Raw genomic sequence first — 16,654 nt, 5'->3', positions numbered from 1 at the left:
AAAGAAAAGAAAAGAAAAGAAAAGAAAAGAAAAGAAAAGAAAAGAAAAGAAAAGAAAAGAAAAGAAAAGAAAAGAAAAGAAAGGGAGAAAAACCCTCAAAGGATGGTTCATATGCAAGGTGAAGTCAGCCAGGAAATATTTATGCTGGGTCCTGAATGATCAGATGTTCTGGAAGGGGAAAGGAGGAACAAATGTTTCCCTGTCTGCTTGTTAGGGGTTTTTGTGGTGTTCCAGTGAAGAGTGATAAGGTTTTTGTGGGGTTAAGATATCTGAAACTAAGCCTGGCAGGATGGAAATATTCTGCCAATGCTTAAAAAGAGACCATGCATCTGTGTACTAAAACATGCTGTTTTAAGACCTTAATAATAATATTACTAACTAGTTGGTGGTGGTTTGAACATGACCTGAGAGTGGAACAAATTCATTTTAAAAGCCATAACAGGAATAGTACCTCATAACTTCTGAGACAAAATTCCCAAGGAATTTAATGGTTTTTGTCAAGACTGGAGGACTGAGTCTTGTAGTGCAGTGCAGTGGTCAGTCAGGTGAATGCGGTGCCCTCTTAGATTTTGGAAGATACAAGGATGTGCAGATTTTTTAATCAATTTGTTTAGGAATTGGGATAATCTCATCACGAAAACAGGATTACTGGCCAGGTCACCTAATCTACACACAATAAGAAATAGACAGATGGGACGAACTAACAAAGACAGCATGAGAGCCATAGTTAGTAAAATAAGCACACTTTTCCCTTTCTCCAGGTTATTTTTCATTTTTGTTCTTGTAGAATAGTGGTGGCTTGAGGCTGGCAAGCAGCTGAAATGTGGTACTTGTCCTGGGGCTAAACCTGGGCAAAATGTGGCAAAGGGACTGTGCAGGGAGGTGGTATGTGGGCTGCACTCTGTTGAGCGAGCCAGAGCCCTGGCAGCAGAGGCAGCCAAAATTGCCATTGAAGGGGGGGTCACTGGGAAACTCAGCAGAGCAGCCACTGCACACCACCAAGTCCTCGGCTGTGACGACAGGGCCCTGGGGAGCAGCTAGTGTTTCCTGCCTCTGAAACTCTCCTGGAGGTCCCCTTCCCTTCGGGTCCCTGAGGTATGCGTCTCATGGCCCTCAGCCACACAAAGATTCAGGCACGTGGCTCATAGGGCCAAGAGGAATGGCCACCCTTGTAGTAAAACAAAGTTCATCTGTGTTTATGGAATTCTTTCAGCATGTTGTTTTTACTGAAGAGAAGCCATCTCAGGCCGCCTCGTCTCCCAGAACAGGCCACAGCACGCTTGCTTCGGCCTTCCTAACATTCGCTCTCTCTCTGTTGTTTATGCACATACGCCTCTGCCACCTTGCCTTATGCTCCACTCTGATTTTAGAGATTAAAAGCAATGGATTGATAAAATGAAAGGGAAAAGGATTACATGTTCTACTGAGGATTTACCTGCAAAATACATTCAAAGGTTTGCTAACACCTTTCATAGCTGTTCAAAGATGTTTAATAAGGTTGTAAGCAGTCCAATCGGTCAACAGGTTGCTTTATCCATGGTTCATCACTAACAATAGTACTGTATGCCAGAACACTTACATCCAGCTGTGGCATGGCTTGTGTCTATTATTTATTCAGACATCATTAATAATTGATTAACCCTTTACAAACCACTTAGATGTGGAATGTCTCTCAAGTAGAAACGGGAACTGATCAGACAGAGGCCTGTCAAGGAGGCTATTAGGCAGCCTCCTTCCTGTCCAAAGAAACCACATCAATGATCTCGTATGTTCATTCAGGTAAATTCTGCTCCAGTTTTATTTATTTAATTTCTGTAAATTAAAGAGTTTAATATAATAATTATTATAAATAAATATTTATTAATTTGTATTATTTATTGCTTCTTTGTCTTTTTCTCTGTTTATTCAATAAAGTTCTCAAGTATTGTAGGGGATTTGGGTTGTATTTTCTGTGAAAGGGTTTTCTACCTATGTTATTTACTAGTTCACTCATCCTCCATGGCCTGGTCTCCTCATGACATACCAGGAGTTATGTACATGCACTCAGAGATGAGTTGTAATGATTTCCCCATACAAGGTTGCCAGTATGTTCATTTTCAAAACATGTTACTATACAACAGCTGAGCTCTGGAGGGAGAACACGTGTGGAAATTGGACAATGGCTTTGTCTGAAGTCTTGTAAACATGAACAAATGGAATTTTTATCACAGGTGTAAAACATCATAAAATGTATAGGTGTGTGTCTACCAGTGGCCAGGACATTGGTGTCATTGCTCATGCTGTGCCCAGGCTATAATTCTTCAGGAGAAGTGCAAAGCATACTCATCCTTATAGGCTCTGACAGAAGGACCTCTCTCGCCTCCTTTCCCAGGCAGCATCTCCTAGGCAGCATGCGATAACCTGCCAATGGCAGAGAAGGGATAAGCACACATGATTTACAGTAACTTTAATGGAATTCACCTGATGGCTTAAAAGCTTTCTATATAACAATATTGGTTCCTACTGACTCCTAAACAAGCCTTTTTCTAGTTAAAAAACACAGGCCTGCAAATGGGGAGGCACCAAAGGGACTTGGTTCAACAAGAGAGTCTGAGTTGCACGATTGAAAGATATTGCTGGCAGCATGCTTGGGGGATTTACTATGGAGGTTTCATAAATTTAAAATAAAGCACCTGCTTCTATGTTGAGTCCTTACGTGTTTCTGTGCTACTGAATGCTCCTTTGAAACCAAAGATATTGATATATTCTACACGGCAGGGAAATCAATAAAAACTTTAATCACAAAATTAAATAAAAACCAAAGCTACAGACATTACATGGTAGCACTTTTGGAAGGAGCAAAATGATGTTTTATGGTTCTGCTGCATGTTGACTTATTTACAAAATAAATAAATAAATAATCATTAGCTTCTTTAGCACTACTGAAGTGGAGAATAAGGACCTTCCCATTACTTTGAGTTGACATCTTAGTGGCTTTACTGCAGTTGCAAAGGAAGAGCAATGCTTAGGTCCTTCAGTTATGTAAGTGGTTTTGACAGAAGGAATTAGCTCTTAGATCCACCTTTATTGTGGTCTCTGAACTTTGTTAAAAGTTTGTGCTACCATCCTATTCCATTCATCATTGTGAAATAGCAAAGTACATTGTACAGTGAAGTGGCACACCTGAATCACATATACATTGCAGTAATGGACATGAAACTGAAGATCCTACATTGTATCAAGCAAAATGTATCTAGAAATACTTTTTGGCAAGTTCGCATATAAAACTGTGCAGAATAATATCAAGTAAACATAAAGCTACATTAAAAGTCCTTATTTGTACAAAACCTAAAAATCTTTATATGTGTAAAAAGATTAAAGCCAAGAGTTTCTTAACAAAATGTACCTGTTTTTGTTTTTATATGAACACATTTCTTTGAAAATGTGTTGCAAAAGTGCAAAATTGAGTCCTTTAGCATATTAACATGAAAAAACTTTCTGAGAAGAATAAAGGTGGCAAAATTCCATGTCCATGTTCTTCATGGAAATTCCTGGAAAAACTCCACCTCAGGTTTCCTTTTTCTAGCAAATATGCTTTAAAATGTGAAACATTTTTCTACAGGATTAAAAACAAAAATAAAGTAAAATAAGGAAGATGCATTTGTACATAATTCTACTGTATTCACCAAAGATTTTCATTTCAAATTCTGCAAGAAACCAACGACTTTATTGATAAAGAGGAAGATTTTCCATTTATAATATTCATAATTCTTGCTGTGATGATAATTATTTGCAAAATCAGAGAAAAAAATCTGATTAATCTGAAAATGATTATGAATTTGACCCATCAGATGATATATATCTTCTACAACAACAAGAGAAATAACAAAACCAGGATTCTATGAACCTATAGTCAGTCTTTCCAGTTCTGATCTGATGGAAACCTGTGTAAAAGGAAAAAAATATATAAAAACCAAGCAGAAGCAGATATTTCTTCCTCCTTAAATGAATAGGTGTATACAGGTAAATGCTGTATACAGGTAAAAGCCAACAGGTAAATGCTGCTAGAAGAATGAAAGGAGAGATTATTTTCTACTTAAGACTATTTAATATTGTGTAAGATAGAAGTAAATACAAGTGTTCATTCTAAACCTAGGGTTTTTTGTTTTGCTTTTTTTTTTTTTTTTTTTTTTACTCTTTAGATAATTACTTCAAGAATATGAACAGTCAAATTAATCAACAATGGCAGCAATTCTTCTCCAAGGAATGGTTTTATTCTATAGGTTTCATAATGGGAGAAATGGGAACTGCAGGTTATAAGCCTTTTTTTCTAAATTGGTTTTGGACTTACTCTAGAATGATGGACAGATTCCTAGTTTTTCACATGGATGGGATTTTTAACACTGATTCCTGCTCATAATCAAAGGCAGAAGGAGAGCAGTGCAACACTTTTAGTTAAGCTTACTCATGCCACATTTAGGTTCATTTATTCTGAATATGTCCAGGGATATTATACTTTTCCTAATTATCACAATAGTCTGCAAAGAGTTGCGCTGTAGGGGTTACTTTGAATTCAGGCCAAAGAACAGGAACCACCTGTTGAGAGATATGTCCATGCAGCCATTTCCAGAATGGGGACTAGCTTCTTGAATGTTGCTTTTCATGGAAGTAACCTTAAGGGCAGAACTTATATAAGAATCCATTAGGGACAGACACAATTGGATCTATCATAGCATATAATGACTTTCTGGGCTACATGTCACTTTGCTTTGCATCTTACAGGCAATTTGTGAATGGCAGTTGGCGAGACAAGATCTGCTATATATATTTTCCCGTAGAATATTGAACATGACACAATAAAGTCTGATTTTAAACTCAAGATAAATAATAAAAAATAACATAGAAAAGCTGTTAGTAAATACTGCAAAAGGAAGTGCTTGAGGGCGTTTTCTGATCGCGTAGTTATTTATAAACCTTTCCCTTCTACATGCTAAAATACTCATTAAGGATGGGGATTCTGGATAAGAGCAATAGAATGTATTGTGCAGTGGGTAGCAAGAAGTAAATATTCAATAGGCACTGGAGAGTCCTTGTTCAGGGACCAAGCTCGGGAAGTGATGTAAACTGTTCACAAAGCACTTAATTTGATTCTATCAGAGATTTATTTCAGCATGTGATTGATGGAAACTGACTAAGTGGTAGTGTGGCAAAAGTACAAAAGCTATTGAACTATTAATGTTATTTATAAGGACAGGACTAACTGTGATAAGCAAGGACCAATATGAAATGTTTGCTTGCTTATTTAGAGTGAAAACCCTTCCTTTGTGAGGAGAAAGCACTATTGCACAGGCTTAATGGAAACTATATTAAAATGTAGACCTACCGGAGTTAACATAGACTCAACTCCACGCTGTATGATGGTGTGAAAAGCAGGTTAGGGCTGAAAGTTTTTGCAACAGATTTTGGAAGCACTTTATGGTCAAAATGGTAAAAAGCCATTAGCACAAAGATGCTGAACTTTCTTGGATTCAGAAAATGTTGTTCTTCATCTGTGACCTGTCAGCCGCACTGGGCTTTGCCATTTTATTTCTCTGTTAAGGATGGCAGAAATGGGTAAGCAAAGTGGAGCAGCAATCAGTATTCTTTGCATTTGACAACTATCTCATCTCCCAAAGAAATCACCCCTTCCTTAGGTCCACATTTCCTGAGTGCTTGGAAAGCATGACAATATAAATATATGCCAATCAAGTGGTTAGCATAATAACATATTGTGAAATTATATGTAAACATCAAACTACATTGATTGGGCAATTTCCTATCCAGTTATTCTTGAATTACCACTTCCCTGAATATGTCTTTTAGGAATGTCTGGGCTAAAAAGCAATCTGCAATGTTTTATTCTCTTTAGACCTAATTTATTCAAAATATACCAACTTCCACATACTGGTTGATATATTGCAGGCTCGTGGGCCAGCAATAGCAACCTAAATTGGCAACCGACTGACCAGCTACAGAACTCAAGGAAGAATATAGGTAATTGATTTTTAAATATTTGCATGAAATAATTTAACAAAATCTTGCATGTGATTTACTGCATGAGCTCAATCTCTAAACCATTTAAAACCATTTCCCTGAACTCAAGCAGAGGGATCAGACATACCAGCATTCCTAGTACTGGAATCCTCATGGTACCATTTAGGTTGTAGAAGGAAGGAAGGTTTAAAGTCGCAGGTGGCCTCACAATTCCTGGGAAAGGTCCCACTTCCCATGCAGGTCTCCTCAGCAGCTACACAAAGCCAACCAACCTGTCAATCAAAAAGTAGTGATTGGAAGTCAGTCCAAACATCTGCCTTTCTTGTGTGGTTTCCCTGGGTGTTCTGCTTAGATTCTGTTGTATAGAAATACGTGACATGAAAGAGTTTGTTCACTTCACAGAAAAAGGCACAGCAGCTTCTTGGACTTCTGTCTTATTTGCTTTAGCCAGCCAATCATCTGCATGACAGAGAACATTTTTTAATTTGATGCTGGCACACTGATTAACAGCTCAGGTCCCTTTACAGATATATATTTCTTAGACTTGCCAATCAGCAAGATTAAACAGTAAGCTTGTAGTAATTTACTTATAAAGAGTGAGCGGGTGACAGCCTCATATCAGCTAATGTTGGCATATTATCTACTAAAAGAAAAATGAAACCAAATATTTTGTCTCCTAAGAATCAAAGTAGGAAAGAACAGGAGGAATGTGTGGCATTCTTCCCCAGTGGATAAGGCAGTCATTTCCCGGATAGTAATTAGGTCTTTTTCCTTCATGGACATTGTAGGCTGGATTTATGCAGAAAATAAAGTATTTGAAGTAATGTGATATCCATGATCTACTTTTAAGTTTATTCAAAGTTCATAGAGGCCAAGGAGAGTTTTGTCTTAACAGAGCTTTGAATTGAGAGCTCTTTTGCCCACAAAAGTCTCCACTACTTGGTTATTTGGAATAGTTTTTTTTTTCTTTGTTTGTTTGCTTTTTTTCCTGTAAGAACAGGCTTTCTGACAGTTCTTGTAGACAACAAGGTCAGAATAACATCTAAATATCTTCCAACTGGCTAGATACTAATTCTGACAAGAATCAGGATGTGTAGAGACCATTTTAATTTTCACACAGTTTTAACCATATTTTCTCAGAAGCATCCACACAAAAAATCCTGGGTTTGCAGTTTTAGACCTAACTGTACCTCATCTGTCATTAGAACCACATAAACTCAGGGATCTCTGGAACTTAGGGAAAACACTTATGACAGAAGGATCTTCAAAAGGTTCAGGTGAACATAGAATTAGTTCTGCCCCTCCATTTTGTTCTGTATGTCCAGATCCCAGTCATTAGCTGGAGCACTGAGATCTCTTGGCCATGTCCGCTGTATCAGAAGAATGAAATAGTAAAATAGATAAAAGTACCATGACTGTGATCTTCCTTTCCTCACCATTGGCTTTAATTGGTCTATTGACCAGCCTCAGTGGGGCCACACAGTGACTGAGTTCAGACTCCCAGCTGTTGGACACGTCCAGCCCTGCCCATATCCAATGCATCCAGCATGAGCATGAACCCTACAAACCAGCAAACCTGCCTGGGCTTACCCAGGGCAGCCCCAGTGGTTCAGTGTCATATCTGTTAACAAGCCTCAACAGGCAGGCTTGGTGGGGCTGGGATGGACACCTACGTGACAGTTTGAACATTTAATGTGTCTATACTGTGCAATTAATAGTCATTGAGCACAGGATCAAGACTTGGTCCCCACTGTTTACAGGTACAGGATCCCTAGTGCTGCTTTGACCTGTACAATAGCATGCACAGGTCAGGTGCTTGCACTGGCTAGGATGTCTTTCCTGCAGGCACTTGGAGGAGGATATCTGGCTTTGTGGAAGAAGAGAGCACTCTCTTCCTTGTTTTGTATCCTGTTCCTGTGGCTCATACTGTTTATGTATACACATGTAATGAAACTTCATTGCATGGTGTCTGAAATATAGGTTTGATGCTAATTTTTCTTGTCTGGTCTGTATTTTAATTTGACCCGACATATTTTTCCCCTTGCAATCATACCATCTTGAGTGACTGTTACAGTGATAAAATGTCTCACATGCTCTGCCAGAAACTGTCATGTTCCCATTGTTTAGTGATTACAGGCAAGCTGAGTCATAGTGGCATTCAAAACAAAACAAGAAAAGGAAAAAAAATGTCATGTCTTCAGCACTTCAGGCAAAAGAGAATGTAATTTAGAAAGGTAAATCATAACATTACAGGAGGTCAAAAATAGATCTTTTGCCCAGCTTCTTAAGATGAGACCTGTATGCAGACTAAAATTCTATCTAGGCTGTCCAAACTCAGAGGATTTGTCAGGAGTGCCATGATTATTGAGCGATAAGCAAACTGGAAGAATATGAGATAAAGATAATGGACTAGTCACATATTTTAGGCATTTAAGTTTGCTATCATTTTTTATTTTTATGGAGAATATGAATTATTTTCTTGAGGTGCTGGACTCTGTGTTGTTTGTTGGATATTGCAGCTGCTCGCCCTATCTTGGCTTTTTAATTTTTCTAATTGGTGAGGCAATAACATAGGGAAGATGGAATGTGCTACACAAGTGCAAAGCACAGGCCAGGCTCATTGATTTTAGTAGAAATTAAGGCCTACATCTATATTTTATGCTTATATAGCACATTCTTTCTTGCACACTTTTCCATTTATGGGATAACGTTGTCACTGGAGGGAACACATCACATTCACTTCTGTATTATTTAGCCATTTAATGTGATAGTGATAAGATCAAGATGTTTGGCACTAAAATCCCAACTGTTTCAGCAAGTGCTTCATGGTTGCTTGGGGTGTCATATCTGTTAACAAGCTTGTTCATCATCTTTGCTTTTTCCTTGTGGAACAGGTAATGAGTGGTAACTTGTGTATCTTTTTCTCTAGTCATCCACTGCCCTGTTACCGAAACAATTGTCCTGTACTGAATGGGAGTAAATCTTTCCATCAGCTGGATTTTTTTCTTCATGCTAAAATCTATAGACTAATTCACTTAGGAGATTTTCATGCAGAATGGCAAAACCTGAGATGCTGAACTCTCTGTTTTTTAAATACAGGACAGCTGGGAATCCCCAGCCCGACACATGCTATTATAATCATAGACCAGTCACTTTACCAGTCTCCTTTTCCATTTCTCTCTCTATAAAAATGGGACAATCTGCTATTTACCCTCCTTGTGATCTTGTTGTGTGACTTAAGAAATGTTTATGGCACAAGACTGTTACTAGCATAACATTGTTTACTCCTCCAAATGTTGATTAAGGATACTGAAATTATCTGAATGATAACAGTACGGTATAAAAGGAAATGAAAATGAGTCTTTAATCACTGTCTCTGTGCATAAAGAAAAACAGATAAGACCATCCCCAATCAAACTATAAATGGGACCTTGCCTACTGAGTACAATTTTGTCACACGTTTTGTCTCTGGGTATTGCATCATGGCAAAACCTTCTCTTTGCTGCCTGCTGCTGTCAAACATAATGAAAAGGATAAAGACAAAGAAAGTTAATGGCCACAATATCTCATATGGGCTTTGCTTCCCCAGATCTGGTAACCTTGTCTGGAGCTGCTTTCACTACGTGCAATGGCATGCTGTGGCTTCAATTACATGGGTGCTGCTGTGTTGCTGCTCTGCCTACTGACACTAAGATACTGCCTGGATAAATATTGCCTCCTGAAGGATTTCACTGAGTCAAGAGTGATGAAAATTTCTTCTGGACGAGACAAGTTAGCATTGCTCTTGCTGACTCAAGCAGTGGGGGGATCCTTTGTGACTGGTGTAGAAACGCTGCTTTGTCCAAGTCTGCAAGTGCTCCCCTGCTCAGGAGGCACAACCCCAGCTCTGTTTCTCCTAATTTGGTTGGTGTCTATCTTAGTTTGTTGTGATACTAGCACATCAACCCATGTGTTTCTTTGTCCTCTCTGAGAAACTGAGCAACTGCCCCCACTTTCATTCACTTCTTAACAAACCCAAAAATTCTCAGAAATCTCAGGAAATCATAGTGAATGTGAAAACGTGGAAAGCTGAGAAATAGTGTCTCTGATGCCTTCATGAGCCTTATAAAAATCATATGTTTACTGAGCGTTTTAAAAATCTTCAGTTCATTACTGTTTATTTCACAAACTGTGTCGTCGTCATTTCCCCCCCCCCCCCCCCCCCCAGTCTTTGACCCTTGGGTCCCTAGCAAGTGCATGTTAACAATGTGCATGTAAGATGCTTTGTCTTAACGGATGCAGCAGTGTGCAGTGCAGATGATAAAGCACCTTTAACTGAGTACCAACTCGCTTTCATTCGGAGTCTGCCTTTGTCAGCTTTTCCCCTCTTGCAGCTCAGAAAAAGCAGAGGAAAGTTAAAGGTTTGTCATGGGCTCTCCATTACTTTCCTATTCAAATTTCCAGTTATTATGCTAGACCTCCATAAAAATCATTCTTTCTACTTCTTTGTGACAGATCTGGATGACCATAATCTCTTACAGTGTTAAAAGTTTCTAGCCCCATGAAATATGAACCACTCATCTATGTAGGCTTCAGCAGCACATCTACTGGAGCTGGTAATTGAATCTGGTTTGCCTCCCTCTATCCTCAAAACCCCTACCCTTTTTCTGGGATGCTACATCTACACCTGTGCCAGTAAACTGAGTAAGATTAGGGCATGCCCCAAGCACTGGCACACACTATCCATACTGTAAAACTACTAACATGGTACGTGACATGTCTTTGGATCAGACAATCCAATGTTCTCTCAGACAAGTAATGGGCATGGCTCAGGGTTCAGCATGGGCTAGAGACTGTTCCCAGTTCTCGATGTAGATACATGTACCCTGCCTGGGAGTTAGACAGAGTGAGAGAGAGGTTAGGTAGACATGAACTGTGCTGTATCAGTTGGCCACAGGTGCATCCACATCAGTGTTTTAGTTCAGATATGAAGTGTGTATTAGAAACTAATTTCCTGATTAAAGTTTCCTGGTACCCTAAATCCCATCCTGAACAAAACACAGGGTGCAAATATTTTCTGTCATTGAGGGCAATACTGCACCATGAAATAAAATGATTGTAAGTTAGTGACAGTATCATAATTCCCAAGCTACTAGCTATGGTAGGTAAAACAAAATAAAATGTTACTGTTAAAAAAAGTATTTCAGTGTCTCAATGTACCTTTGAACATTGGAGGCGACCTTCATTACCACGTTGAGCCCTGGGGCTTGAATACAACATTTGATATACTTTTTCTTCATGTTCCTGTAACAGTGCTATCATGTGTAAAATAGTTAAGGTTTTAAAGGTGCCATCTAAAAACTCAAGGCTCAATGTACTAAACCTTTGTGCTCCAAACAAAAGATGTCTAGGTTAGATCTGCAAAAGATGCATCAAGTTCAGCATAAAAAAAATCATATAATAGCTACACAATAGTTCTCACTTGGCCACAAAGATTAAGCAGCCTTGAATGGCAAGTTTGCAGTGATGTCATGGTCCTAACTGGTATTGCTGGTACTATATCCTCTAGTCACTTATTTGAAGGATCTACTGCTTAGAACAAAATTTTCAGGGAGTATTGCAATGGGATCTCCTCTCCAGATGATATTTCCAATTCACACTATTATTTGAAGTCCCACGTAATCTCTGTGAGGTTGTAAGACTTTTCCTTTGAAATATTGCTGCTGTGTGTTGTATAATGGACAACAGTCCTCAGGACAGAGAAATATTGATTGAAAAAGAAAGGGGTACCTAAGGAATGGATATCTACCTAAAGTTTGGTAGGTTAATTTTAGGGACAAGTACCATGCTTGTCCTATGCCCAGCACAGGGAACAAGTTAATTCAAATGCATATCTCTGGGAGGCCATTGCAGAAATTTCCGCTGCTACTTTGGGCTAGTACTAAGATCAATGACCCTGTGCCAAATGCTTACTTTTTCTACATTTCTACAGTTCTTCTGTTGCCAGTCCTTGTGCCCTCACAAAGGAGACTGGACAACTAAATGGGAGTGTGGAAATGAGTACTAGAAGATAGGAGATACTTCATCTAATAGATCTAGAAGAAGATTGCCTGGAACACGTCTACAAGACAAGTCATCGTTTTGTATTGTGCAAAGATAGATATCTGTTTGGTATAATCTGTACTCTGAGGAATTATCACTTAGGTCCAGCCCTGGACCATACTTACATGGGACGATGAGAACTCCTTCTCTGGCTGTCCGTCTGCCCAACAGATGGACATGATAGATCTGGCTTTTTGTCTTTTTTCTTCTTTTCCCATATCCAGTTGGCAGATTTTGTAATTTGCTGGGATGACCCTTCCAAGGGCTTGATATTGAACCTGCCATCTGTCTAATAATGTGGCCAGCTGGACACTAACACCAAGATTCAGTTCCAGACTCACATTTTCTTTCTCTGGCCCCTTTTTGATCTGTTTGTTCTTGCTTTTATCTGGACCCAGTAGACATGATGTTGTGCAAAGTCTCATAAATTCCTTAGCCAACCTTTTAGTTTCTGGGTATACTTCATGATGGCAGGGGCATTGTTTTCCTGTCCCCTCAGACAACATTTTTTTGTTGGACTTGGACCACATAGGATGCCAAAAAGGGGAAAGCCTGATGAAACTATTCTATCTGTTAATAAGCAGCAATATCTTCTGGTTCAAGCAATTGGTTTACATAAATCACTTGATCATTTCCCTCTGAGTTTAATTGAACCACTGCACTAACTCATCAGTTTGATTCACATGACAGCATACACAGATTCTTGATTCATTGGAAGCACATACTATTTTGTTGTTCACTTAGAGATCATCCTTTAGGACATTCAGAACATTTGAATCTGACAAAGACATTGGGTGTTATTAGATCCAGCTAGGTTACTGAGTAGCAGGTCTGACTGTAAAAGACCATAAAAGAATTGTATTCTGCATAAGCTTGCTACAGGACCCCATCATGTCAAGGACACTACTGTCAATGAAATGAGAATTACTGCATCTAGGTGTCTTTGCTGGGTACACACAAGTGACCATACACACAAAAAAAGACCCTAGATGTCAGGGAACGGGAGAGTGGGCTGCTCAGTAAAGGAAGGCAAGTCAGGAGCTGAGCACAGCAGCAAAGGAAGTAGGGCATGGCTCTCAGCAACCTAGCCCTGCAGCACCCCAGCAACGCGGGCAAAGCAGGTCCAGGGACAGAAGCTGGCTTCAGCTAAGAGTCAAGATTACTAGACAAGCCTGTAGTGACCAGGCAGGTCTGAAGTCAAACCAGGAGGCCAAATCTGTTTTTCAGGGTCAGAACCTACCTCAGTAGGTTGTATAGCCAGGAACAGAAATAGCTGAAACTTTGCTCAGAATAGGACCAAGGCTTTTGAGCAACAGGTTTAATGGTTCCTGTCAAAACATATAGGGTGAATCAGATCTGTTATCCTTTACAAATTTAGTTTTAGTAATGTGACATAACATACGCCTCACTTTCAAATACAAAAATATGAAGTAGCTATCCTTTTTCATGAATATACCAAAAAAGTCTTTATTGCTCCATAAAGAAGTGTTTCTCTTTATTAGCATGATTTTCCTTGCTTGATCCATGAGAGACTGTAAAGCCAATGTCTGTGCTCTGATAGTTTCCCTGCTCCTATCCAATAACATGTCAGTGCCATGTCTTCACAGAAGAAAAAGATCATTCTCCCCCAAGGGGAGAGTCTTGTTCGACATCTGTTCTATGTCTTCTGCAGCTCCTGCTGCTGCTTCTAACACAGATAATGCCACTCTCAAGTGTAAAGACCTATGTTGAAAACGATCAGCTTCTTGCCAGCTGTTAAATGAAGTACAATACAAGGACAGTCCTTCACATGTCCATGGAGATAAGCTAATGATACTATGCTAATCAGGTGTGTGTTGTCCCCATTTAGCAAGCTTTACTGTGTACAGAGGAAGGTCTACTCACCCTGAATCCACTGAAGCTTGTTGTGGCAGACCATTGATTTATGCTGTTGTTGTTGCCTTAGAAAGCACAGAAGGGTTCATATTGGCAGGGATGTGGGATCAATCCTGTAATTACAGTCCATTAGCAGGGATGCCACTGTCAGGGCTCTCTTACATTAGAAATAGACCATCATTTCTAAAACTGTCTAAAACAATGAGGTCTATGAAAATAGCTCCCACTTGTGAGGAAGAGGCTTGTACAATCAGCTGCAGAGGTAATTGCATTGGAGCACAGGTCAGCATGGAGGGGAGATGGTCCTTGTCTCCATGCATTAAAAGCACTATGGCTAAGGCTGGCTCCCTTGGTTTCAGAGTGATTTGCAAGACCACATTGGAAAGCAATCTGCCTGCAGGTGGTTTTCCCCAGAAAGATTTCTCACCAGACTTCTAATTAGGGTTTTGCACTGTCTTCTTCAGCTGGCAGAACTTTAAGGAATTGCTTTCAGATTCCCCGTTCAGCTTCTTACAGACATTTCCAGGCCTCTGCCTTACCAGCTCCATCTGTGACTTTAGTTTTGAATCAATGCACAGCCACTCCCCTCTTCTCCTAACCAAATCTCTTCTTGATGAATTCACAGTTGGTATTTCCCACTGTTTAATTCCAGAAGGTGAAGTATGACTGTAATTAAACATGGTGCTACTCATGGTCACATTGTCAACTGCTGTTGCAGAGTGTAATACACTAGTTGCATTATTTTTGTGAGAACAGGTGCCAGCCAGCTGACACAGGATGCTGGGTACTTGTGAGCTCAAACAGCGAGCTTATCAGTTGTAAATCTGGCTGCCATTGGCTGTCTGGCATCTCCAAACACTCAGGATGCTAATTTGGAGATAGTGCTGCTGGTAAATTATCAGCTCTAGTATCTACAGTTGACAACTGTCAAAGCATCCACATTTTCTTTGTTCTGCTACTGCTCCACCTAGAGAAGTAGTAGATTGAGGACCCTCTCTGTTGCTGTTGTTCCAAGGCTCCAAACCCTTTTAATGGGCCAACAGTAGGATCATGTCCTGCATTATCCAGATTTTATTTCTTTGACACAACCTACCATCCTGTGCATTGACTGAAATGCAACTCCATTTCTGTGAATTGTGTTCAGCTGAATGTGCTGAATGTGTTCAGCATTGCCTTCACCACCTGCTTTTATCTCAGAGCTGGAGAACAAGAGAAAGCCTCAATGAGAGAAGAATGAAAGAAATCTAAAGGTTATTAATAATGTCTTTTTCCCTTCCTCATTCCCTTTTGCCCTGTGTAAATCATTTAGCCATGCCTCCGCTTACCCGATCAGACCAATCTATCTTTCTGTCTGTCAGCTCCCTGTCTGAGTGTCAGCAGTTCCAAGTATGGTGGTTCTCAAGCCCTCCAGCTAGGTGGGGCTGAGCAATATATCCTCGGGGTTACTGGAACAGTTTATGCTAATTCAACTCCCTGGATTTCAGCCCAAAGACTGCACATAAAAGAATTGAAATCAGCACTCCCTAGTCTCTAATTCCTAGCTTAGTCTCTACACACTTATTGTAATCTTCCTGGACTGTCTGGGCAGTTCTTCTAAAGGAAGGGCAATCTCACTCGCTGACCTATAGCTTTTTTCTCTCAGCTAGGTCAGCAAGCTGCCTCAGCCAAGAAAGTGTTTAACCCTTTAGCAGCAAGGATTGCACTGGGTGACATTTCCCTGGCTCCTCTACAAGAACAATGTCAATGATCATTAAGATCATCATTAATGATCATTTGTTTAAAAACTCAATAATGCAATTTCTTGGCATGAAAGTACAGCCCGGACCTTTGGGAAATTCAAATTCACTTGCAGAACTTCATTCTTGCAACCTCCCCGTAACATATGCACAAATATGTTTAGAGAAACTTGGAATTCTCTGCAGTTTTTTATCCAAACTTTACAGCTTAAGCCTATTTCAACCTGTGTGTTGAACGGTACCTGAGCAGTACATTAGGAGCACTGGCTCCTCTGAAGCACAGTACTCACGGCAGTTCCCCACTTTGCCCCGTAATTTGCACTTAGTAGTTCAAGAGTTTCTTTTGCTTGGTCTTGGTACAAAAGTATTAAAATAAAAATCTAAGGAACCAGGAAGCTGCAGGAAGCTGCTCTTCTATTAAGATAGCAACTGTTCCTCACTTCTGTTGCTTCCCTCACTTTTATATCACCCTCTGTGTAAAAACTGCTCGTTTACACTGTAAATAATTGCATTTTATTCCTCTCCCATGTTCTCCTTCTTGTCCCAAGTGACCTGTTTGAGTCTGGCAGCAGCTGTCTTTTGAAAAACAGAAATCGACAAGAAATATCAGTGACAGTCAATATTTAAGGTACATCTTCAATATATCCCCATACTGCTGCACACAGATTTAGGGGCTCTTGTACCACCTGTCTGAGCAGCAGGTAGCAGAAGCTGTTGCTATCTTTCTGTGCTGTTTTACAGAAGAGAACTGAACAACTACCCTGCACGTGCTTCATAAAGCCACTCATTCCCCAGCAGGATCAACAGCCGTCTTTTCCATCAGATGTTTGAGCAGTATAGATGCATTCCTGTCATATGGTCATGAGGTATCTGCTGTCCCAGGCACCAGGAACGAAATGGTAGTCAGGGCAGAGCAGATCAAAGCTGTGTGACAGGGGACAGCCACCTGG

General features: G+C 39.9%; 1 long non-coding RNA gene across 1 annotated transcript in view; it reads right to left on the bottom strand.

Annotated features, from left to right (window-relative positions):
* Window positions 1-16,654, bottom strand: part of LOC118247508 (uncharacterized) — a 40,616-nt gene that overhangs the window by 9,536 nt on the left and 14,426 nt on the right. Inside the window, exons 2-3 of the long non-coding RNA XR_004778462.2 lie at window positions 6,140-6,284; window positions 2,248-2,400 (exon numbers count right to left, since the gene is read on the bottom strand). This is a non-coding gene — a long non-coding RNA (uncharacterized LOC118247508). The remainder of the gene's footprint in view (window positions 1-2,247; window positions 2,401-6,139; window positions 6,285-16,654) is intronic.

This window comes from Cygnus atratus, chromosome 2, assembly GCF_013377495.2.
Source record: "Cygnus atratus isolate AKBS03 ecotype Queensland, Australia chromosome 2, CAtr_DNAZoo_HiC_assembly, whole genome shotgun sequence".
Taxonomy (NCBI): domain Eukaryota; kingdom Metazoa; phylum Chordata; class Aves; order Anseriformes; family Anatidae; genus Cygnus; species Cygnus atratus.
Note: the sequence above shows the minus strand (reverse complement) of the source record. Positions and strands in the feature narration are given on the sequence as shown.